Source organism: Hirundo rustica, chromosome 3, assembly GCF_015227805.2.
Source record: "Hirundo rustica isolate bHirRus1 chromosome 3, bHirRus1.pri.v3, whole genome shotgun sequence".
Classification (NCBI taxonomy): domain Eukaryota; kingdom Metazoa; phylum Chordata; class Aves; order Passeriformes; family Hirundinidae; genus Hirundo; species Hirundo rustica.
In genome coordinates this window covers 95,415,454-95,440,647 of record NC_053452.1, presented here as the reverse complement: position 1 = coordinate 95,440,647, position 25,194 = coordinate 95,415,454, and the positions used below count along the sequence as shown (strand labels likewise).

The 25,194-nt window shown below is 36.8% G+C and overlaps 1 pseudogene; it reads right to left on the bottom strand.

Moving 5' to 3' along the window:
• Positions 1-15,079: 15,079 nt before the first annotated feature.
• On the bottom strand, positions 15,080-16,281 carry LOC120750047 (choline/ethanolaminephosphotransferase 1-like; annotated as a pseudogene).
• Positions 16,282-25,194: the final 8,913 nt, after the last annotated feature.

The window sequence follows — 25,194 nt, the reverse complement described above, 5'->3', positions numbered from 1 at the left end:
TAAAATGACTGTCAGCATAGTGGGCTGGTTCCTTGTCAAAAGTTTAGTGTTTTTTTTCTTCATACTACATGCACCATCCACACGAGTATAATGATTATGCAAGCTGGTTCTGGGAAAGAGAAATAGGTATTGCAATTATTCAAAGAGCTTTTTGTTGGGTTTTCCCCCTCTGCACATTGTATCAGTGTACCGTGAAACAGTCTGAGACCTCCTATGTAGAGATTCATTTGCAACAAATATAACTGTAATTTCATTTGTCTGTCTTAAAAAGTAACAACTTTCCAAAAACCTACTGGGCAACTCATCAGAAATTAGTATAGCCATATTATGGAATTTCAAGTTGACTGTGTCTGTTTCATTCCATTAATTTTAGGCATCAAAATAAAAGTCTTGAAATTAGGTACTTCATATTAATTTAATTGTCTATATTATCTGTACAGGAAGAAGCATCTATAAGGGGCTTCACATACTGTTGTATTTCTTTATGAGACTAGATGACTGCTGATGGCAAAAGGAAAAGAGTCTGCTCTCTCTCACCAGGTAGGATATTACAGGTTTTATTCTTGAGTCCCACCCTGCTTGGCTGGAGCCCTTCCCGATAGCTCCCCTGTGCCAGAGAGCGCGAGGCCCCTCCCATGTTGGAGCTTTTTCCCCAGGGGGCAGGGCCCAGAGGCAGGGACAAGACACTACCCAATAAGGGAGAAGTGGGAGTGGAAGAGAGTTAGGTTACATTTCAGTGTGGGGGATGGACACTGCTGGGCAAAGACAGACCACATGATACAGAGAAAAAACATTACAACAACATATCTGAGGGAAAGATTTATTCTTTAATAACTACCATATACCTACCTCTATACTATACTACCTAAACCACATATATCTCTATGTCTACATCCAAAAAGAGAATCACATATGTGAGCCCAAGTTCTCAAACTCATTTTCTAGGGCAGCTTAGAACCATCACTTAACTGCTTTTGTAGCAAATTGGAAAGCAAACAAACAAACAAACAAACAAACCCAAATCAAATCAAATCAAATCAAATCAAATCAAATCAAATCAAATCCTTTATACTTCTTATACCTCTAATTTCTGTGTTTGTTCTGTGTTCTTTTCTCTGAAATGAGATTCATGCTTATATTTTATGTGAAAACCAACAGGTAATAAATAGGCAGGTAGTCTACAAAAATCTGATATCCAAAGTAGGGTGATTTATTTTGTTTTACTATTGCCTCAAGATAAAGTCAAGAATGGAAAGTGTAATCTACAATGATCAGAAAAATGAGGAGGATAGCAAAAATTAAGGTTTTTCCTGTAATCATGTAATACAGATAGTAAATGCCAGTCTAGTTGCATTGATTCCTTCTTTGCCATCTGTGGTGATGCCAGAGAGGAGAAACTTAAATGATCTAAATATTTTCTTCTAATTAAAAAATAAAAAATCTTAAATGAATTGGTATTTCTTCTCTGTGGCAGAATTCTTCTACTTTATATGGTTGAACACTTTCTACTTTCATTACATGACTGAAGATCCCACAGTTATTATTAGTTATTAAAAGTTTCATCTGAGAATGATGTACAGTTCATTCCATCATCTGAATTTCAAATATATATTTTTGCTCTCTCTGAAATAGGGAATCCAGGTTTCTTTCTGTAGCTGCACAAAGGAAGAAGAGGATCATATTGTTCCCTGCAGAACTACTGAAACTAATTAATGTGGTGTGTTGAGCTAAATAAAATCACAAATGTTGTAACAGAAAATTTGCTATATTCTACCATGGATACATGCCTAATTTCACATCCCCGGCTGAGATGAATAGAGTGGTTAAAAGCTTATAGAATTTTGTTTCAGGCTATTTTTGGTCTCAGGCTGGATCATTGCATTGGTTTACATTTCATTTCATTATTGTAAGGTTTTCTGAAAGTAGAGGAGCAGAAACAGCAAAAGGAAAATGAACAAAAAAAAGGAAATAAGAAAAAAAAAGTTATAACCCAGAAAATATATACCAACCTGGCCATGAGGGAATTTTATGAAGTATTGAGAGCAATATATTTACTTCACTAGGAAGATAAACTTACAAAGGAGCAACTAATACACTTCTTTCACTTTAATACATATAATATGACATGCAAATAATATTAAATCTGTAATTTAAAATAAATTAGAAAGAAAAATGGTAAATCTAAATAACATTGCTATATTATGATTTAAACATTGACCTAGACTTCACGCCAAATCCCAGCTATGAAATTAACCCTTCCTGTGATCTCTAATAAATTATTCTTTTTATCAGATCTTCCTTTTGTACCACATTTAAAATAAACAAAATATATATAAAAAAAATCAATACAAATTATTTAGAAATTAAGACCTCAGAGAGCACATATATCAATATTCAGAAACGCAGCTACTATTATCTATATTGAGTTGCAGGGACTAATTGATGTAGTCTAATACATTTTGAGAATAATGCTGAAAAAAAGCTGGTTTGCCTTTGACTAAGAGCCTGCACAATAGTGTAAACACAGGATGGAGGTTTTCCAGAGAGCTGCAGGTTCTTGCATCTGAAACTGAATTTTGCATTGTCCATTTTGGGCAAAGCTACTCTAGTAAGACAATGTGGCAATGGATTGGGTCCTTCAAGATTCATCTTCTCTCAAGTCCTCTTCACATTAGTTTTACCAAGTCTATCCTAGGCCTATTATTTTTTAAATATTTTCACTGCTGGGCTCCATACTAAGGAGACAATATATACAATCTCATGGGTCTCATCCAAAATTTTTAAGCGCTAAGCAATAGGATAACATTAATAAATTTTGTTAGTGGCAGAACAATAACTCAAAAATTCCTCGATTTCAACCCTACTTAAGATCTCTGCCTTCTCCTCTTTATTCAATAAGCAATTGCAGGCTTTCTTTCTTTCTTTCTTTCTTTCTTTCTTTCTTTCTTTCTTTCTTTCTTTCTTTCTTTCTTTCTTTCTTTCTTTCTTTCTTTCTTTCTTTCTTTCTTTCTTTCTTTCTCTTTCTCTCTCTCTTTCTCTCTTTCTCTTTCTTTTTTCTGTCTCACATTTTCTTTCTTTCTTTTTCACTTTCTTTCCCACTTTCCATTTCTTTCAATATCCAGCAACAGACAAAAGAAGGTTTTTTTGTGCTGAGTTTTGGTTTGATGAGAAAAATATTTATTTTCTTACAATATCTGCACCTCATAATTTTCAGTTTTAAATTATTTGCCTTAACGTTAATGTGCGTAAAATAAAGGAATACTTGCGGAGCTCAGAGTAATAAAGTCATTACTGACACAGTAATAAATGAGTTCAGCATTGCAAAGTACTTAGATAAACAGGTTTATTAAACTATTGGAATGCACTGGGAGCTAATGGTGTAGAAGATGATTTTATGGCTTTTACCAGTCATGTAATTCTTTTTCTTGTTAAGCAGTTAAAATAACACTGATCAATCATCAATATAAATTTTATGACTTTGTTATAAAGCAGACATACTGTAATTCATAAGGAATGATCCTTGTTGTGCTGCAATCTCTCTTTATTTTTAAAACATCTAATAGAGGCAAGATGTAACAGATATTCCATGGATGAATCTCTTCTATTACGTATGAACAAGACCTTTATGGATGATGTATATGTGTTGACAAAGAAACACAAGCCGAGTTTTCACAGGTGTCAGCTCTGTTTTGGAACTTGAACAAGCAATTAACTGGGGCACTGAGGCTGCTCTAAGCTCCATTGACTATTCCCAGGTTTATGGTGCACTACATCATTGGGTGGAGCAGCACATTATGGAGCTGTGTTCTGCCAGAAAAGCTTTCTTTTTGCTTCATTGGAAGGCATATACAAGAGCAAGTGCTCACACAGAAATAAGTGGCAAATCTGAGCCTTGCAAAAGATATACATAATGTGGGAGACACATGCTGGGAAAGAGAAAGAGGTGTGGGCCTGATACTTCTGGTCTAAGAGCCTTTAGCCTGCTAACAGTGCTAACTGTTTCCCAAGGGAAAAGTTCTCGAGAAAGCCTCTTCTCAAGGCAAACTTGGCAAAACAACTACCCTTTCCCAAAACAATCCTTCTCCAGGTGGTGTTTTGCTGTTTCTCTAGTTTCACCAATGGGATTAGAGAGGTCTCATTCCTAGTCACCAATCATGTTAAGTCTGTATCGGAACACCTTATCAAAGGTGGTAAAAATTAGACAATAAAGCTTTCTATATGTTTTGCCTTCTGGAATACTAGGAGTCTTTCATCTTTCTTTCATGTCCAACAGCAACAAAAAGGTTTTAAAAAAATGTGTTAGAATAAAACAGAAAAAAAGGGAAAATAGAAGTTTCAAGGTAGAATGAAGAAGATAAGACAGAAGTGTCACAAAATAATTAAGATTGGAATTGACCTGTGGAGATCATTTGGTTCAACATTATTTTTAAATAAGATCAGCTAGAGCAGATTGCACAGGGCTGTGTCCATTTTGGCTTTGAATCTAAGAATAAATAACCTGGATGAGATGTTAACCTCTAGGTAAGTTAAGTAGAAATTCCTGCATGTGAGTGCCTGCATTCCTCATTGCCTCTTGTATTTTCACTGCTTGGCACCATGATGATTCTGGCTGCACAGTCTTCAGTTCTTTACTTCACTTTGCTTGGTATACCATGAGAAGATTCCCACTGAGCCTTTTCTTCTCTTTGTAATGCAGCTCAGGAAGCTGTTAACCTTTTCTTCTAAGGCACATTGCTGGCTCATGTTCAACTTGGTGCTGACCTGTTTCCCTAAGGTCTTTTCAGTAAAACTGCTTTCTTATCAGTCAGCACCAAGAGCATACTTTTACTTCAGTCTATTCCTCCCTGGGAGTAGAAGTTTGCATTTCCCTCAATTCAACTTTGAGAGGTTTCCTTCATCCCTTTCTTCTTAAGGTTGCTATGAATGGCAGAAAAATAATTTAGTGTATCAGTCACTTCTTCCAGTTTTGTATTGTCTGCAGCCTTGCTGTGGGTACAGTTTTGTGTCCATAGTCAAGGCCATTAATCAGGATGTTAAACAATATAGACACAAATTTTGTCCCCTGGTGTACTGTTGCAGTAGCAAATGACCTCTAGTGCCACTGATTAAAATCCTCTGGGCCTGACTGTTCAGTCAGCTTTCAATCCACCTCACTGTCCTTATATCTAGCCCGTATTTTATTAGTTTGTCTGTGAGTATGTTATGGGAGTCAGTGTCAAAAGGCTTACTAAAATCCAGGCAACCTTTAATTCACCGTCATCTGTGAAGTGAGTGATCTCACCATAGAAGGCTGTCAGGTTGATCCAGCATAACATCTTTTTAATAAATCCATGCTAACTACTTCCAATGACCTTCTTGTACTTGACATGCCTGGAAATGGTCTCCAGGATCAGTTGCTACATCACTTTCCTAGGGATTGAGGTGAGCCCTGTAGTGCCTCAGATCCTCTTTCTTCCCCTTCCTGTAGGCAGGGCATGTATTTGCTTTCTTCTAGTCTCCAGGAACTTTTCCCAGTCACCGTGATATTTTGAAGAAAATTTAGAGTGGCTCCACAATGACACCAGCCAAGCCCTTTGGAACTTGAAGGTACATCCCATCAAGCCTCATGGACTTGTATGTGTTCAGATGTTTAAACCTCCCCTAACCAGATTCTCCTCCACTGAGGGTAAGTTTTCAGAATGAGAGAATCACAGAATAGTCTGAGTTGGAAGAGACCCACACAGATCATTGTGTCCAGTTCTTTGATGAATGTCCCACAGAGGGATCAAACACATGAACTTCACATTATTACCATCAGGCTCTAATCTCCAGTTTTTCCCCCTGGTCTGAGGGACCTGGAATTCATGAAAGCAAATTCTACCCTGAAAGAAGTCATTAAGTATCTTGGCATTTTCTGTCTACTTTTTAATGAGCTATCCTCCTCCATTTTGATGATCTTTAAAGATCTCTTCCAACCTCACCTGTTCCATGACTCTGGGATTCTGTAAACCTTGGCTTTAACTACTTAACACATTCTTTTAGTGGTATGAAATGCCAGGAAGAAAGGAAATGTATTCCTTCAAACAGATTTCCCTCCTCAGAGGCTTAAAAGGCATTTCTGTTTTAAAATATTACTCTGTCAAGACTTCACTAAGGAACATTTTTAACATAATTGTAATAATGGAGATTACTTGGCCAATGCCAAACAGCCTACTTAAACACTCACTTGAAAAACAGGGCATGCCATAATTTTTTGTTTCTAGGACAAACTCGTGATATCTCTATTAGAAAATACTGTTAGATTAACCACACGAACCATGCTATACCTTTCTACTAAGCTAAAAAGGCATTTGAATATTAAATTATTTATATTCCCTGAGACATGTAATTTTTTCTAGCATTGTTTAAGCAACTTCAATAGACTTAGGAAAATAAGAAACACTAATCAAAGCATCTTAAATGTGTCTTTTCAAAGTCAATGCCTTCAAAGCTAGATTTTTACATTGTAAAAGGAAACAAAATTTCCAGTGGTGTCAATCTCTGAAGCTAAACCAAATTACAACATAGGAGAATGGAAGAGAGAGAAAAAAAAATAGTCCCTTTAAAGATTCTATGAAAATCTATAGATGTTACTTAAGTAGTGTAGCCATAAAACTGTAAAATAATTAACACAGTCTCTGATGAAGGCATTTAAGGGGTGACACATTCATGAAACCAAGATTTCCCCAAGACATTTAGTGAAAGTATGGAGTCAATGAGTGCAGTTCATTGGCATGCACAATATACACCAATAGTATATATCATATAAACAATATACATTACAGGGTATAGTATGTAAAGATGGACATCCTCCGTCCCCTCAGAGAAAAATAGCAAATTCTAAATCTTTCTGAAGCAAAATAATATCTCAAGTGTCATCAGTTATATTATGAAACCAGAAGAGTATATGGCAGTCTGGAAAAACCTCAGCAATTCACAGGCTGGTATTGAATATTACATGGTGATATAATTGAAATTTCTGCATCCAGCATGACATAGAACACTACTAAGGGACAAGAATATTTTTAAAAAAGATTTAAACATGTTAGAAGTGGGTTCTTGGCAGCAGTGAGTTCTTTCTCCTTTTAACCTTAGTGTTCTTCTACAGTAAATGCTTTTGTTTTCTAAAAGAAAAAAAGGACTTAATGTATAATTATTGTGCACAATTTATAGTGGTTTTTCTCAACATTTCTTTTTAAGGAGGAAGATTTGAAGTGAGAAATCCATAAAAAATTGCTTTTAGTACCTGATTTTTAATTTGTTTGCATTTTTCTTTTCACAGAACTTGGCTAAAAATATTTACCCTCCTCAAATTCAGCTAGCCAGACTAAAACAAAATGAATCTAAGTTAGTTAATTTTAAAAAGCAACACATTAATAAGTTAACCAAAACCATATTGCATCCTAGGACAAAATTAATTTGAAATCAGGGTAGGATAAGGCTTAACATATCTTATTCTCTAGATTATACAGTTTTAACAACAGAAAAATAAAAACTCCACAAAATTATAATAAAATTACCAGTATTTAAAATTAAAATTAAAATAAAGCACCATGTAGGAAAAAATGGGAAGCCTTTTTTGAATCTAAAATTCTGGTAAATGCATTAGACAAATGATGAATAATGGCAATAATATAAACTTCATAAAAGATAAAAATATTGCAATTTAAGGACAAAAATATTGAAGTTTCCATTTCAAGGAAATAATAGATGAAAAGAGATGTCTAACAGGTATCTAGAATTAATAACTGTGATTTCAAGAACCAAAATAAGATCACAAAATTTATCAAATTAATTCATCAACTCACTTTTCTTCTTTCCCATATTACTTTCTCAGTATCAATGGGTTGTATTGTTACTATCCTTTAAGCTCTATGGTTTATAAGTTTATACCTGTTCTGATCCAAAACTGGTGAAATGTAGAATATGGGAAATATACAGAAAGAAAAACACCACCAAGGGAAAGATAATACAATCTCTTCAATCTTTCCTTATTATATATTGACATAATTGAGACACACACTGTGATGATTTGAATACTGCAAATCAAGTTAAAAATTTGGCAACCTCTTGGGAAAAGACCATCTGTAAAAATGAAGAAGGAAAAACCAGGCATGTATATTCCAAGGCTAGGCAGAAAAGTCATAATTGTCACCACTCTGTTTTTCACTAAACAAATAATGCAATTTCATACAGACCTAGAATATCTAGGACATCTATCTCTCTCTCAGAATGATTTGTATTACTAAAGAAATTAATTTCTCACCATTTCATTACTTTGTCACATAAAAATTGATCACAGACAAATAACCTCTATCTCCATGTTGCTTGAAATTTATTGAGATTGATTTTTGTAGGCATGTCAAAAATTTTGAAACAAAATGAATTGTCTCAATAAGTGGATAAATCTTGCCCATCTTTGTTTCTTGAAGAGGATTAACCCAGAAATGATAGTTGCTTGCTCCCACAAGACAGATATTTGAAATTAAAAACTCAGGAGAGTGGTATTGAGTTGAGATGTTTTGTTTCTCTTGTTGACATTGAACTCAGTAGAGTTAAACTCTTGCACAACAGCCTTGTCCACCTTTTTCCTCTGCCAAATGCGGAAAACCCCAACCTTTGTATCTTGTACAACTGCCAGTAGTATCTAACTCAGAATGTAAGTGGTGTGGCATGACTCACACATTTGCTATAGAAAGGCAAAATGATGCTACATATATCTTGGTATCTTGATTCTTGTCATGAAAAAAAATTATTTGGAAGAAGGAAGTGATAACAATCACAGAAAGCAAGTGCAATAGTTTTCTATTGTAATAAGTGTTTCCTCAGATTCTCTCTGACAAAAAAGACTTGAGCTGAAAATTTAAATAAATAATCTGGTTATCTGATCTGTATGTATTATGCCTAAACAGTCTCTAAAAACATGAAAGGCTTCTCTGGGAATTGTTTGATACAGTTCTGCATGAAGCCAGAGTGTTTTGAGTCCCATGAACGTGTATCAAGTCCTCAGGGTTGACCAGCAACTTCTCAGATGGTTCAATAATAATTAGCGAGATGACTGATTGAATGTGTTTTGAAAAAGCAAAAAGGTTTTAATAAGAGAGAAAATAACAAACTATATAAAACAAAAGAACAAAAGCTGTGCATAGAGCAGAGAAGCCTTTTTCACCGAAGATACACCGAAAAACTTCAAGAAACCTTGTGCTCTTTCTTGTGTACTAAATGATTTAGGAGGGTTTTTTTTGCAAGCTGCCCAATAGAAACAGCTACAGGTTTTGAGGAGCAGTTAAAAGGTCCAACAGGCTCCTCGGTGCTGGTACTGGGCCAATTACAGTGAGGGAAGAATGGAAGGTTCTGGCGCATCTTCCTTAAAAGTCAGGGGTGAAACTGAAACTCTTTTCCTAAAACAGAAACACACACTCAGTTGTTAGAACTATTTTGTAATTATTTTTTATGAACTTATGGGTTATTTTAATGAGAAAATCTGAACTTTTTCAAAATTGCACAAGCCTAGTGAAATGTTTCTGAAGTGTTCCCTAGCTTGGCATTTATAGCAAGGCCAATACAGTGGAGGAGCAGAGTGACTGGAACCCAACTTAGTGCCACTGCATCCGTCACCATGCTGAAAGTTGCTGGAATCTTTCTTAGACTCTGTGATCTACCTTCTACTGAGCATACTGATGGTTGTCTGATTAATCTGCCACTTCCCTCTTAATCACAACAAAAAAAAAGAGAAACATTTCAACCAGTCTTGAAAAGGAAGTATTTACTTGTGCCTGATTAGCATGCAGCAGTATTTTAAAAACATGAAATATATCTTAGGCAAGGAATACAGTTTCCCCTCTACTCCATTTTGGTCAGAATTATCTAATAACACATCACACTACATAATATATAATAATAATATACTAGCAGTGTTTGATTTAGGCACTTCTCTCTGTACTACTACAAAAATAATTTTCAGATATTTAAAATGTCCTTTTTTGAGACATTCTAAATTCTTTATCTAAGATTTATCTTGAAACAGTTAAGTCTAAAATTCAGCTATCAATTTCATGAAACACCTTTTGGTTTGTGTTTTTAGAACATATAAGGAGAATGTGTGGTCCTTTAAATTGCAATATTCAACACTTTTAAAAGTATTTTTATTTCAGTCTATAATTTTCAAATTAATCAATTTTTTTTCCAGATTTTTTTTTCACAGATAATCTTTCCATGTTTTTAATCTTTCTTATCATCAGCCTTGAAATTTGCTATTTTCTACTATATATAGTTATATATATATATATATATATATATATATATAGTTAAGAAGGATAAAAAGAACTAAATAAAATGTTTCAAGTAATGGAAAATCATTGTAATAATTGCAGAGTAGTTTTGCTGGTTTCTTTTTTCTGACTAAAAGAAATTCTTGTCATGTTCATAAGAAAGGGCATTTCTGTTCAGATAACAATCTAATACAAGATATTACAAAATATATTTTAAAAATTGCATAGATAGACCTTGTGAGAGGAAATACTCTCTTATCTAACAATATGTGCAGTATTTGCATCAAGTTTTATCACTGCTTTTTTTCCTAACATAATACTTGAAGTACAAGTTCAAGTACATTCATTCTTCTGTTGTACCAAAATATGATGCACTTCTGGTGGAAATGTGAGTAGCAGGATGATTATAATTCTGTTGCATCCTGTAATGACTTTTATTGTGCTGGCTTTTCATATATTTTATTTCCTGGTAAACTTTTCTTTCACTTTCTTTTTTGAGCTTAATGTTGCATCACATAAAATGCCATTTTCATATCTGACAGCAGAGTTTGACTGCAAGAACAGTGGTTCATGAAAAAGAAGCTGAGCTTTCTATTGTTTGTGTCCAAAATGACAACTGCATTTTGTTTTGTCATTCCACTACTCAGACAGTTGCTGTCAAAACTTTATAACCCTCTGGAGAGAGTTAAGTGTAAGCAGACAGAAAGAATTTGCTTCCACTAACAGAAGCAAAGACATGCTTTACAGGTATTTTTTGAGATGTAAAATATACTTGGCATTGTAATTTCATCAAGAGTGACTTCCAGTTGAGTTATAGTTAGAATTCTCGCTGAGTATGCTGTCTTTGGTTTTATTTTCTTCTTTTTTAATTTGCTTACTTTTAGCAGTTCAAGGCACCTGACATGCTATACAACCTTTGGGTGTGCTATATAACATTTGATGTGTTATATAACCTCTGTGCTATATAACCAGAGAATCACTACATCCAATTAAATCTCTGAAGTAAATGTCTCTTTACTATTCTTTTTATGTTATAATAATTTTCTCATCTTCCTACTACACTTATTCCATTTGCCACTTCTTGAATCTCAGCTGTTAACTTTCTGTAGCTTCTGCTGTTCGCTGTTAGGAATCCAGTTATCTTTGTAAATTTAACCCAAGTCATATCTGACAATAGAATTTAGGTAGATTTGAGACCTAGATATTTTATTCAACTAATAATTCACATACAATAAGTCTGCTGTTCTGAGGAATAACTGACATGCTGTAGAATGAAGTTTAAAAGAAAAATAGTTTTGTCTCATTTGCTTCATACTCTTTCCAGCTCCTTTATTGATCACTGTAAAAGTCCTCAGAGTAAACCTGGGCAATAGCAGGAAGCAGTGTTATAAGTGTGTTCTGCATTTGTCAAGACTTAATCTGTTTCATACTAGGTGGACCTGGGACTGGTTTTTTGATTTGTGTGGAACCAGTGTAGATAATAACAGAGTTTTCATTGTTTTGGGCAGTGCTCAAACACAGTCAAGGCCTTTCCCGCTTCTCACGCCACCCCACCTGCAAGGAGGCTGGGGGTGCACAAGAAGCGTGGAGAGTACACAGCTAGGACAGCTGACCCCAACAGACTAATGGGTTATCACAGAATCACAGATTCAATAGAATTGGAAAAGACCTCTAAGATCATCTAGTCCAACTTTGTTGCCCTTTTTTGGAAGGCAAAAGCTGACCTTTCCAGTGTCACTGTGTCTTCATTGTAGTGAAGGCACAAAAACTAAACAAAAGATTTGAGATGTCACCTCACCAGTGCCAAGAAGAGAGGGACAATCACTTCACCTGTCCTGCTGGTCACACTGTTTCTGACAGATGGCAGAATGCCATTGACCTTTTCGGCCACCTGGTTATATGCTGGCTCATGTTCAGCTGCTGTTGACCAGCACCCCCAGGTCCTTTTCTGCTGAGCAGCTTTCAGCCACTCTGTCCCAGGCCTGTAGAGCTGCATGAGGTTGTTGTGACCCATGTACAGGACCCCATAACCAGACCATATGGCATCATACGGCTCATATGACTCAGCATATAAAACTGGGGGAAGTAGAAAGAAGGAAATGCATTCTCTCTGCAAATGTTGATGCTGTTTGTCTTTCCAAGTCACCATTATGTGTGATGGGGCCCTGCTATCCCAGGCATAGCTGAACACCTGTCTGCTCATGGGAAGCAGTGGACGAATTCCTTGTTTAGCTTTGCTTGTGTGCATGGCTTTAGCACTACCTGTTAAACTGTCTTTATCTTGAACCATGCATTTTCTCTACTTCTGTTCTTCTGATTCTATCCCCCATCCCACCTGGAGGAGAGACCAAGTGCTGGGATGGGGCATAGCTGCTGGATGAGGTTAAACCACAACATAGTGATGAGGTAGAACTAAACTGAAAATCTGAAATGCAGAAGTCTCTGAAATGGCAATGGAAACACGTCAGCACAACCTAACAGAAAAACGCACTGTATGCACTTACTGCTTATCATCACTTGCTTTATTAGTGTGTAATAAATAGTAAGGGTTTATTCCTGCTGGGCGAAGAACTAGGGTATACATAGATTGATTGTAAAATGGCACACATTCCTGTCCAAACTAGTAGTAGATAGTAGTCTGAAAATATCAGACCTTTGTGCAGTGTTATTCATTAGAGATTTCAAGAGTATAAGAAATTGAGGATCATCTACCCTAACTTTCTGCATGTTGAAAAACTTTAGTTAGCATGTTTAAAAACCTTAGGTAATCCATATTCAGTTGAGTAATGTGGGACTGAAGAAACCTGTTCTTTGACTTATGTTTATGCCCCATAATAACCTCCATGATGTCATAACTATTTATACAGAACATTTAGAAAAGAAATGTTTAAGAAAAGCTATTTTCAGGGTACTAATTTCTTTGATGTAAGAGAAGAATTTATGCCAATAAACCCATCACTTTTTTGTTCTCAAGAGGAAATTCAAATTTGTTAATAGAAGACTAGAACATTGTCAAAAAACTTAATTTTCTGTTTAAGTACACAGAAGTCTCAAACTGAGCTTTCCAGTGCAAAGAAGATGAAAAGGCAGCTGTATTCAATTTGGTTATTTGTCGTGGTCTGGTCCAGTGGTGAAGGTGCCACAACCTTCCTCACTAGAAGCGTCTCTAAAAAGACCCCTAGATCGATGGAGGCACAGCCACTCTCAGGCAGAGAGTGATTCAGCTCTTTGGTGCACTGTCAAGTGCAAAGTGATTTTCTCTCCAGTGCGCTCTCAAGTGCAGAGCGATTCAGGAGTAAAACAGAAATGGGGTCTTTCTAATCCCCAGGAAAGCTTTATGCCACAGGATCAGAACAGGAAAGAATCCCAGAGCCAAAGGTGGGTGGGATTATATAGGGTAGCTAGGGGTGGGATCCAAAATGGACCAATTGTCTGGGGTCAGAAAAAAACCCCAATGCATTATAACTGATTAACACATTTCTCTGCCATAACAGAGAGCTGTTTGTCATAGTTTCTACTTTAGGGGGTTGTGTTTATATTCTGTCTGGTCTAACTGCTCCCTTTTTAAGGGGACGCGTTTATATTATTATCTGGTTTCTCTCCAGGGGAGTGTGTTTCTATTAATACTGTCTGGCTTAACAGCCTCCAGTTATTGGTGATTGACTAATTCTTGACAAATTTGATGGGATATTGGAAGTGAGAAAAATCATGTCATTGTGCTTCATGTTACATATCAACTGTAGAACATGGAAGATTTTATTTTTATTTCTCTTGAATCTTTGAAACATATCCTGCTCTGAAAATTTTATTGCATAGTTCTTGAACAAGTATCATAATATTGGGTTACTTTTCTAAAACATTCTCTCTGCAAGCATTGGTAGAATCAAACCCTAATATTTTAATCTATTTTAGCAGCTTTTGACTGGGGACTGGCCAGGCTAAGGCAAATAGAATCCTGTCCAGTCATATTGGCAAATGTCACCCATCCATTAGTTCTCTTAGAAGATTGATGAGCTAATTGAGGAGATCCTGCAACACTTGTTGACACCATGAGCAAAAGGCATGCAACACGTGAGAATGTCTTACCATGCAGACCTGCCATATCCCTCTTTTTTTTTTTTTTTTTTTTTTTTTTTTAGATAATATTTATTTAAAAAATAAAATTAATTGACAAAGATACCACACACTATTTTGCATGCTGGGCACCCCTTGGCTCACAGGACCCTGTTCAGCATGAAACCGCTTTGTCAGCAATGCATGAGTAAAAACCACCCCAGCCTGGCTCCCACCTGGTTGCTGCAGCAACACAACTTAGTAAGATATCTCTGGTTTTTTACCAGCTCAAGTCTTTAGTAAATAAATTCCAAGTGGACACTAAACAAGTATTTCACTGAGAGATGATGAAATATTAAAATTAAAAGCAAGTCAGATTGCAGCTGTAATTATACTACATTAGAAACTCCAGTTGGTGGGGATCCATTCACCATATAGAGAGTAATTTGTAATCAAGGTAATTACAAAGACAGAGCATTTGTTTCCTGCATGCTTTCCCAGGCTTGGAACCAACAGAGTTGACTACATGGAGAGTTGACTAGGGTGAACTCGGAATTCACTCTCAGGCAGGAGACTGGTTAAGAGTGTTACTGATAACAAAGAAGAAAAATTAAACAACATTGATTATTATAAATTACTTTGTTCTCATCTGCTTTTAGTCTTTGACTCCTACAAGTCTTCATCCATTCCTGTAAAAACCCAACTCCTTCTCCATTCCTCTGTGGCAGCTCCCATCCCTAGTGGTGGTTCAAGTGCATGGGGCAGCCCTTGATGCAGAACACGTGGATGTGCAGGTGGGCAGCAATTCTGGTTGCACACGCTGACACAGTATTGGAGCAGGTCAAACAGGGACAGGATCAGGGCAATCCAGAGGACAATATACTCATCAATAAAGCTGTTAAAATACTGGTCAAGGAGCAGCAATGCTGGGCCTATGAATGCTGTGTCATATAGATACATCTCACTCTTGGTCATGTGGGCAACCACCAGTTGATTTGTGATCTTGGCAGACATAAAGCCAAAAGTCAGGATGTAGAGGCCGGGGTGCCTCTCAAAGAGCTGCACAGCAGATTTCTTGTAGATCATTGCAGCCAAGGCAGTCACGGAGCTAATATGGAGAAAAGGTGAGAGGATGCTTGTTCCTGCTATAGTGGATCTATTTTTGCCAACTCCACCCCTGAAGATCACACCAAAGTAGTTTGTACAGGAGAATATGGTTCCTGCCACAGTACAAAGAGCTGGGAGTATTTTCACCTGAATATTCAGTATTGGAATCAGAGATTATTGGAATCAGAGATTGCTAAAAAGGTGATCCTCCAATCACTGCCAGTAAATGCATGATTATTATGAAGATTTGTACTTCAGTTACATCAATTATGCCGAAGCGCAGCGTTCCTGAGACATATGTCTGCCAGTGCACGCAGTAAAACATGAATGTCGCAGCAAAACAACAAAAGAACATCCACTCAGGGTTGGAGTCCAGCTGCACAGCAATACAAGTTCCCAAAACCACAAAGACTGTAGACAGTGAATCACAGCCATGATCAAAAAGCTCCCCTAACGGAGGGCTGCTATTTGTCCTTCCTGCTTGTTTCCCATCTATAGCATCCAGGGACTGGTAGATGAAAAGGCCACAAGCACAAGCAATATATGCCCAGGGAGACGCCTGCTCTGTAGCTGTTGGGCAGTAACATACTAATAGCAGAGTTGTAAATATATTTATTAACAGTCCTATGATGGTGATCAAATTGGAGGCAATCCAGGCTGGAGAACAGATATCTGCAGTATGAATCCAATCCAACATTGCTCGAGCAGTTTCAGTTTTCAAGCCATGCTCCTTTACTGTATTTTTTGCCTGTTGCAAAATTTTCCATTCATGCTGCTCATACACAGGATTACCACCTCTGAACAGGACAGGACACGCTACAGGACATGCCATGTGTCCTGCGGGTTCCCACTGTTCTTCTAGTATAGCATCACATAAAAGTCCAGACCATCGATCTCGGGTTTTTTCTCTGAGATTCAGGTGGTTTTAGAGTCTTTTTGCCCTCTGCAAAGCTCTGAGTCAAACCTAAGAAAGAGATGGAGTCTTCAGGTTCTGATTTTTCAAAGTTGCACACTTCATTTGTTTTTTCTTATCTTACAGATTTCTCAGTGCCCAGCAAAGGTCTGTGCAGCTGCTCGGGCATCTGGTGACTCCTCGACTCCTCCCAGACTGGGCAGTCGTTATCTTTTATACTAATTGCTTCGTATTCTTTATTTATCATTATTTGCCAATACCTATCACTTATACTAAACAGGTCATCTCTACTTTGACCCAGTCTCTTTAAACTACTTTGTGCCACCATCACTGCAGAAAATGGAGTGAGGGAAGGAGAAAGAAGAAGCAGGAGACAGCGCCCCAAATCCTCCATCTTGCTCCCATTCACTTCCATACTAAAAACCCAAGCCTACTGTTTTCTCACCCTGTGATAAGCTAAACTACTATCTTTCACACTCTTGTGGCTTGCAATCCTTCCCGCAGTGCAGGAAGCCTTTCCCATGGACTGGGATCAAAGCCAGTGTCTCTCTGGGCTCTGGGCCAGGGTCCCAGACCCCTCTGTCCAGGTGTCTGACCCTCCAGGGCAGCCAAAGGAATGCCCTGGACTCCAACAGTATGTGACTGTGGGATGTGCTGAAACCAAACAGCTTTGTTTCAGCTACTGAATAATTTTATAGCAAAACACACATACTTGAAAAAATTTCTTTGTTCAGTATTGTTTAAATGTGTCTTATTTTCCTCATTTGCCTAATCCTGATGGGCCTCCATTACAGTCCAGAATGATTAGGCTACCTCTTTCAGGAGCTTGCATGGGCGGAAGAAGTCATGTCTAGTTACAGTGTTTTGGTGCTCTTACTTTTCCCTTATTTGTTAGAGTAATTTATAAATGGTTAAATAAGAGCCTAAGAGCAGACAAAACTGCCCTGATTCTCCCCAAAACTCCTGATTACTCACCTATGGACAAAATGTATCAAAACAATGGCTGCCATAGCTTAAATTATGTACCAGTCTAAATTAATTTACTGGAAATGAATGTAATTTGCAAAGACCTACTAGTTGTGAAATGGAAACTTGAAAGATCTGTTGTGATAAATTATATGTTTTCTTCTTTCTGGTACTAGGTCAGAGACTTTAGCTTTCTTCCAAAATTAATTAACTCACTAATGATCCAGTAGTCATTAAAAGATGATCTGGCTTCTTCAGAAGCTACATTCTCCTGAGAAACAACAAATACAGGATCTGAGATGTCACTGACCTTTACTCTTCTTACTGTACCACCCTTGTAATTAGACATAGCAAATTACAGAAAGGGTGTAACCAATGAGTACAAAAAACTTGAAAAAGACTGCATCACATTTGTTAAATCTTAGGCATATTTTGCTGTATTAGCTGCTGTAATTACAAACTCTAATGTAGATTTTATTCACACTGTAATAACAATTTTCTTTTTGTGTACCTATATATATATATATATATATATATATATATATATATATATGTATGGTTTAGTAACAAATAATATCCACATGAATTATTCTTTTGCTTCTCCCAAAACAGCATCAATTCAGTTTAATCTGGCACAGGAAGCATGTATTAACTCTCCTGTTTTATTTTGATCTAATTTTTAGGAACACTTACAGGGAGAGTAGTTTTGTATTGCTTGCTACTTTTACCTAAAAAAAGACCAACAGTGTACAATTCCAAAGTTCATGATTTATAACCTTTTTTCAGACCACACACCTTTTCCTAAAACAAAATATACCAAGTTTTTTGGTGCCTGGTTTTACCCTGTCTTTCATCTCACTTCTCAGGAGCTGTCACATGCGCTGGGTTGTATTTTTGCCATTTGAAAACATGAAAATAAATGGGAAATATTTTTGTATGATAAGTTGCACAAGTGCAATACCTTGTTCTTCTACTAAATCATTTCCATCAAGGCCTATAAGTTTCCCCACAGCCATGTTCAAAATCAAATCAATAGTTTCTCCCTCTCATATAGAAAACAGTTCAACTTTGTATGAAAGGGTAGAAAATGACACTAAGCAGATTTATTCTTGCATTTGCTCAGAGGGCAGTTAGGGACAGGGCAACATCCTGGTGCCTAGGAAACCGTGACTTGAACTAAAGCAAATACCAGACTAATTTAGATTTTGGTCTGTGTTCTGGAGTTTCCTTTCTACTGAATCAGAAAATAAGATTTGCCCCTTCTTTCACTTTGAAATCTCATTGAGTCTCTATGATCAAAACATGCCATGCTGTAATAAATATACATTTTAAAATTTATTCCTTGATATTTAAGTTAATTTCTCTGCTGTCCACATTTCTGTCTGAGTCTTTTAAATGTCTATTGGCAGATAGTATTAAAATGCTAATGTACACCTGTTTCTTTAAAGAAAATGGTCATAAAAGACATTAATTCATTCTGAGATAAAAAACAAAACTTCAAGAGATGTTCTATTTGATATTCAGATATGGATTGCTTTGATAGAAGTGCTTTATCACTTAAAACAAAACATGCATGGTGAGTGTAAGAAGATTGTAATAGGTTGGACAGATAATAATGAAGGTTAGGTCATGGATAACCTAGTTACTGTAAGTATTTGAAAAACAGAAATCAAAATGCAAATTCTTCTAAACTAGGTTTAGTCCCAAACACCACTAATATCTTCTCATATTGTTGAAATATGAATGCACAGTATTAAAAAGGCTAACAACCTCATACAAAAGTAGTCTAGTTGTCAGGTTGCAGTCAACAGTAAACAAAAAAAACAAACCATGAAGAACTGTGAACTCTATGGCATGCAGTCATTCTGTATCCTGGGAGATCTCTAGCAACAGACTGTAGCAGAACCCATGTTTATATTGCTTTTCCACTGGACCAAAAGCAGACAAAATTCGTTACTAAAGGAAATAATAACCTGAATTTTTTGAAAGGGTTTTTTTTTGTTATTTCTATGACTAATTTACGGTTTCCATGACACTCCTAGGAAATAAGGTTACAGATAGTGAAGTGTGTGGCGGTGCAAGAATTGTTTTATCAAGTTCTTAAGTAATTTTGGAAGTTTTATAAGAAGTTTTATGTTATGGTTCATTCCACTGTGGCCCCAGTCCTGTAACAGTACCTCCCCTATGAGTTTTCTGTATAGCAAGTTGTTCTATGTCAATCATCCCACCCCCCCATCTGTCCTTGTCAATCCCCTCTCCCCCCAGCTCTGGGGCGTCCTGTCTGTCACTTCAGGACCCCTCCCTGGGCTTGGAAAAGTCCCAGGAGAGGCGTTGAGTGATAGGCTGGTGCCTGGGAAATCCCCTTTTCCCCCCTTGTGAGTGGTCCCATGTTTAAAAGTGGACACCCCCTGTTATCCCCCCGAATTCCCTGATTTGCTGACCTGTTGTTACCACCTCTGAATCCTCCCCCGTTTATAAGTTCACGGAGGGAAATTCAAAGGGCTCTCTCTGGGCAGTTTGAAGAGTGGTGGAGCTCCCGCCGCTTGGACCTTGATAAACCATCATTAAACCTGCCGAGTAGAGAGTCGCCCTTTTGTCCGCCGCTGCAGTCACGACACAATCAGGGCCAGCCACCAGTGGGGAGCCGAGACCCACGGGAAGAGGTTGCTCGCCTGCTTGCAACCCCGACCGAAACGCTTTGGCCGCTGTGCAGATCTGAGCCAGCCAGTGGTCAGCGCCCGCCAGGCGTGGAAAGACACAGCCACAAAGGAAGTGTTCAAAAGAAGAACCGTATTATGCAGTATAAATCATAGAGAAGTCTGTATCATAACTAGGGGGAAATTTTCTTCCTTAAATTCTCTGATAAAGGTCAAAATTTCAATGGATGACTTTTAATTTTAGTAGCATATTCTTCAAAATAGTAATATGAATGTACAGGTGAAGCTTTGCCAAAATCCAATAGATATCTGAAACAAAGTATCTCTTGTGATTTTACCAGCTCCACTATTTTTTTGGGGGGGGGAGGGGGAGGGGGGAGAAAAAATAAAATAAAATAAAATAAAATAAAATAAAATAAAATAAAATAAAATAAAATAATCCAAGCAACAACAAAAAAGTCCCTATGGCTTTATATTTTTGTTTCTCTTGGCTAATTATTAGTCAGCTCATTATCACCACTGACTATGATATAACAATTGCTATCAAAAAAGGTAAACATAACTTAGTCCAAATTTAATTTTCAGATGTCTAGTTTAATTGCTACTCCAGCTCTGCAGCCTATGATAATCTTTATCATAAGACTTTCCAAAGTAGCACAGATGAACAACTTTGTTAGATGTTGCAACTTGACTTGTACACTGTGTATAAAAAAGGAGAGTTCTCATGCTCCAGTTAATTAATTGGATTATGCCTTCAAAAGGATTGGCACTTCGTATGCCCTTATTCTAAGCACTTTTTAAGAAAGTTTGCCGAATACTCTTCAGAAGAATAATATAAGGATGAACTTTCAACTTGTGCAATATCACAGTTTTCTGTGATACTAAAAAAGGCAGTTTTAGAGGGCAGAAAGAAATGTTAAGAAGTTGATGTGCCATACTTTTATGAAGTATGGCATCTAAGGAAGAGATATATCCTTAGTAGGACTTTAAAAACATTGCTGTCGTGAGTCCTAATTTTCTTGCTCTGTGAGTGGCTTCTGTTTTTCTTATCAGATAGACTTTAGGCTAAGGGATTGGTCAAATATACCCTGGACATCCATAAACATGAAGTATTAGACATAGCATTATACAAACATTTTTGCTGATTATATATATATTTGTATTCCTTAATACATTAATATTTGGTCCTACATCACCTTAGGAATAGCCTGAATATTAATTTAGCACTAAGAATTAGACATTGAATCTAGCTTGGCTGGCATAAAAAATTCAGCCTGAAACTAGAAATCTTTTCCCATCATGGATGGTAATTTTCCTCAGAGAAGATCTATCCTCTACTCATAAGCATGGTCATCGTGTCCTGAATAACTCTGAGACAAAATTTAAGTTATTTTCAGTTTTTTCGGGGTTTTTCCTATCACTTCACTTGAATAGAAGACATAGGAAGGACTAAGGGAAAGATTAGCAATTTCTAAGTACCTTCAGACCTGTAAAAATTCCAAATGCACACCAAAACATAGCCAGTGAAAACCTACCAGAAATCTTGAAGACAGTGATAAGCTGAATACTATATTTACAAGTTTGCATTAATCCCAGGTTTAAAATAAATTTAAGTAATGGAAGTTTGTGGAAATCAATAGTGATTGCTGTAGAAGAACTCTGCAGAATGAGGGATTTACAAAAGTCCACAGTAGACTGTAAAAGGATTTCAGCTGAATGGCTGACTAAATTGACTGTTTGGCCTGTTAGATGTCCACATCTAACAGGTGAGGAGTCTGTGAAGGGTTCAGATGTGGTTAACCATGCTCCACTCTGATAGCCCATCTTCAAGCTCTCCTTTTTTCAGACCCCAAATTCCCATTTTTCGTGGTGACACCCAGATGCTGAGAAATTCCAGTGATTAGAAGAATTCTAGTACATTGGGCATGTCTTAACACCTGATAAAATTTTATTTCTTAGATGAAACTACCTACTGTTAGCCTGAGGAAGATTTTCCAGCTACGTGATTCTGGGGGGGAAGGAGACTGCATAGAGTATTTATTTAGAGCTATACACATGCAGGGGATTGTTCGTTGATTGATACGTTCACTTATCAATGGAATGAGTATCCCAAATGAAATATAAACTTGCTTGAGGGCAGAGGAATAACATTTTTATTTAACCTTTTGTTGTTAATTCTTCTCTTGGGAAGGAAATAAACGTTTCAGGCAGATGAAGTACTTGATTTTTACTTTAACTTTGGTGACTGTAAAATGCTTGGGGGCAAAATAATGGTACTTTACAACTCAAATTTGTTTCAGGGCAAGAAAAACATAGTTTTATGATAAAAGTAGTATTTAATGATACATATTTTATGCTACCTCAAGATTTTCCATTTCCAGAGATAGTTTAAATCTGCAAGCATACGCATTATTCCATAACCTGACATTCAGCATGAAGAAGAAAAAAAGATACATCCTTGCCTTGATATCAGAGGTATGACGACCCAATACTAATTTATCTACAATTCTGATGAAAATAGCATGACTAATATATCTGGTATGTAATCCTTTTTTTTCAAACACTGAAAGATCAAAATAAACACTAAGTCACTAAGCCTAAGAAGTACTCAGAAGCGGAGAAAGAAATTAATAAAGTGATTAATATTTAAAACTAGTCTAGAATTGTCTTCAATATTTATATGGAATCATAAAACTGCACAAGAAATGCTAAATACAGTGGAAATATTTAAAATCCAGAAAGCAAGTTTGTGTCACTAAAACCCTTTTTCTTAGACAACTTCATTGCAAATTCTTGCTTCTTTGCTAAGTGTTATGCAGAAAAACCTTGCCTAGCAGAATTCCTGCTGATTTGCTTAAATAGCTGTTGAAACACCAAAGATACTTATTAATTAGTATTATGCAACTTCTGAAAATAGTTTTGTAGCTGATTTGTTTTACAGAATGAGAAATAATAAAATCTTCTTATTTCACATTTTTACTGAGCCCTAATATGAAAGAAAAGATTTCATAATAGGCTTAAAGATCATTAATTCAGACTAATAAACATCTGATTTGTCTTATTAAGGAAGCCAATGAATAAGAAATACAAAAGCCAACAGATTTTGCATTGATCTTATTTTATCCTCCCACTTGGTGTGTTTTCTGACTGCTACGTAAGAGTGATAGTACTAATTTGATGATATGATTTCTTTGCACCCTGTTGATGTCTCTGTGAGCTCACCTCGAGTCAGACACACACTTTGAGGGCAAGACATTGTCATAATACTTTCAATGAAAGAGCTTTCTGAAAATTTTAGCTAGAAATGGAAATAGCCAAATCACTGTCTTTGAACTTTTGTGTGTTAGGCAGGATCCACAAAGAAGCAAGGGCACATGATGAGAACAGGAAGTCTTAAATCTTACTAATTTTATATTTGAGAACAGTACTGGGAAATACATCTATTCATTTGAGAGGCAAACAATTTCCCAGACATTGGTGTTTCTTGGATTTGGTGAGTTCTTTTATGGTGTCTGTATCTCACTTCTCCTTTTAGTTTCATATGGAAAATCCAAAATTCCATCACATAATCTGTTTCTGAAGCCGGGCCAGGATCATGTTGTTTTCACTCTGTCCCAGGATCATGTTGTATGGAGGTGCTGGTTTGGTGTGCAGGTTTACTTTTGCTCAGTCCTGTACTATCAGTCAACTTGTACAGGAAGAATGGAGCATGAAAAGCCCACATACACATAGAGCATTCCCTAAAATTTTAAGTTGCTCAAAGCAAAAATGTAACAAAGATGAATTATTATGATTGATGGTCTGCAACAGCAAAACATAGTGAATTGCAAATCTAAAACTAGTACTACCTTCTATACCAAGAAGAAAGGGAGGCTTTACTGAGGAGAAAGAGCAGCTCCGATCAGGCAGAGCATGCTAAACCAGGGGAAACATGACAGTGGCATCTACTCTCCCCACATTCCCTTGGTTTCTCTTCTTATATGGGAAGGATCTGTTTCTGTCCCATCTGGGGTGCCAGTTGTTTCTGTCCCATCTCAGGGACGCCATTTGTCGGGGGCTCCTTTTCAGGAGTTTAAATTCCCCGGCATTCAGGTGGTTTTAGAGTTCTGGCCCTCTGCAAAGCTCTGTGCCAAACGCAGGAAAAGACGGAGTCTTCAAGGTTACATGCTTCGTTTATTAGTTCTTATCTTGCAATTTTCTCAGTGTCCAAAAGATGTTTGCCGCGGCTCGGACATCTGGTGACTCCTCCTGTCTCTGGGCTGTCCTTATCTTTTATACTAATTGCTACGTATTCTTTATTTACTATTTATTACCAATGTCTATCACTATTACTAAAAAGGTCATCTTTACTCTGACCCAATCCTCACTAACTACTTTGTGCCAACGTCACTGCAGAAATGGAGTGAGGGAACAAGAAGGAAGAAGAAAGAGACAACGCCCTAAATTCTCCATCTTGCCCCATTCACTTCAATGCCAAAAATCCCAAACCCACTGTTTTTTCACCCTGTGATATACTAAACTACTATTTTTACACTCTTGTGGCCTGCAATGCTTCCTGCAGTGCAAGAAGCCTTTCCCATGGACTAGAATCAAAGCCAGTGTCTCTCTGAGCTCTGGGCTGGGGTCCCAGACCCCCCTGCCCAGGTCCCTGACCCTCCAGGGCAACCAAAGGAATGCCCTGGACTCCAACAAGGATCTTCCATTTAGACTTTGTATTATCATCAAACATAGGATGTTTACATATGTTGGGTGAATGATCTTTGTTTACCTCAAACTAGTGCTACTCAGCTCCCAATTTTCCTTTAGTGATCCAAACTTCTGCACCCTGTGATTAGAACTTCTGCAAGTGCAGAATTTTTTTTTAACTTATTGCACTGAATTTAAAGAACCTAATCTATAAGAGATCATTAAAATAATTTGTTTTACCATCTCTGTTCAAGACAATGTGCTGGTATTCAAACAATTCCATGAAAATAGATATTTTATTTTTTTGTAAACCCTTGGCTCTTGGTGATGACTACAGTGTATTCACACAAGTGAGAGTTTATACATGGAAAACTTAAGATGCAAAAACAAAAAATTCAAAATTATCTCTAATTTTATGTAGCTGATTTTAAATATTGAAGAGCATTTTTCCAAAGTTTTCAACTTATGTATTTAATCATAATTTCCATTATGTATCCCTTCAAAAAATCTTATAGATAAGAAG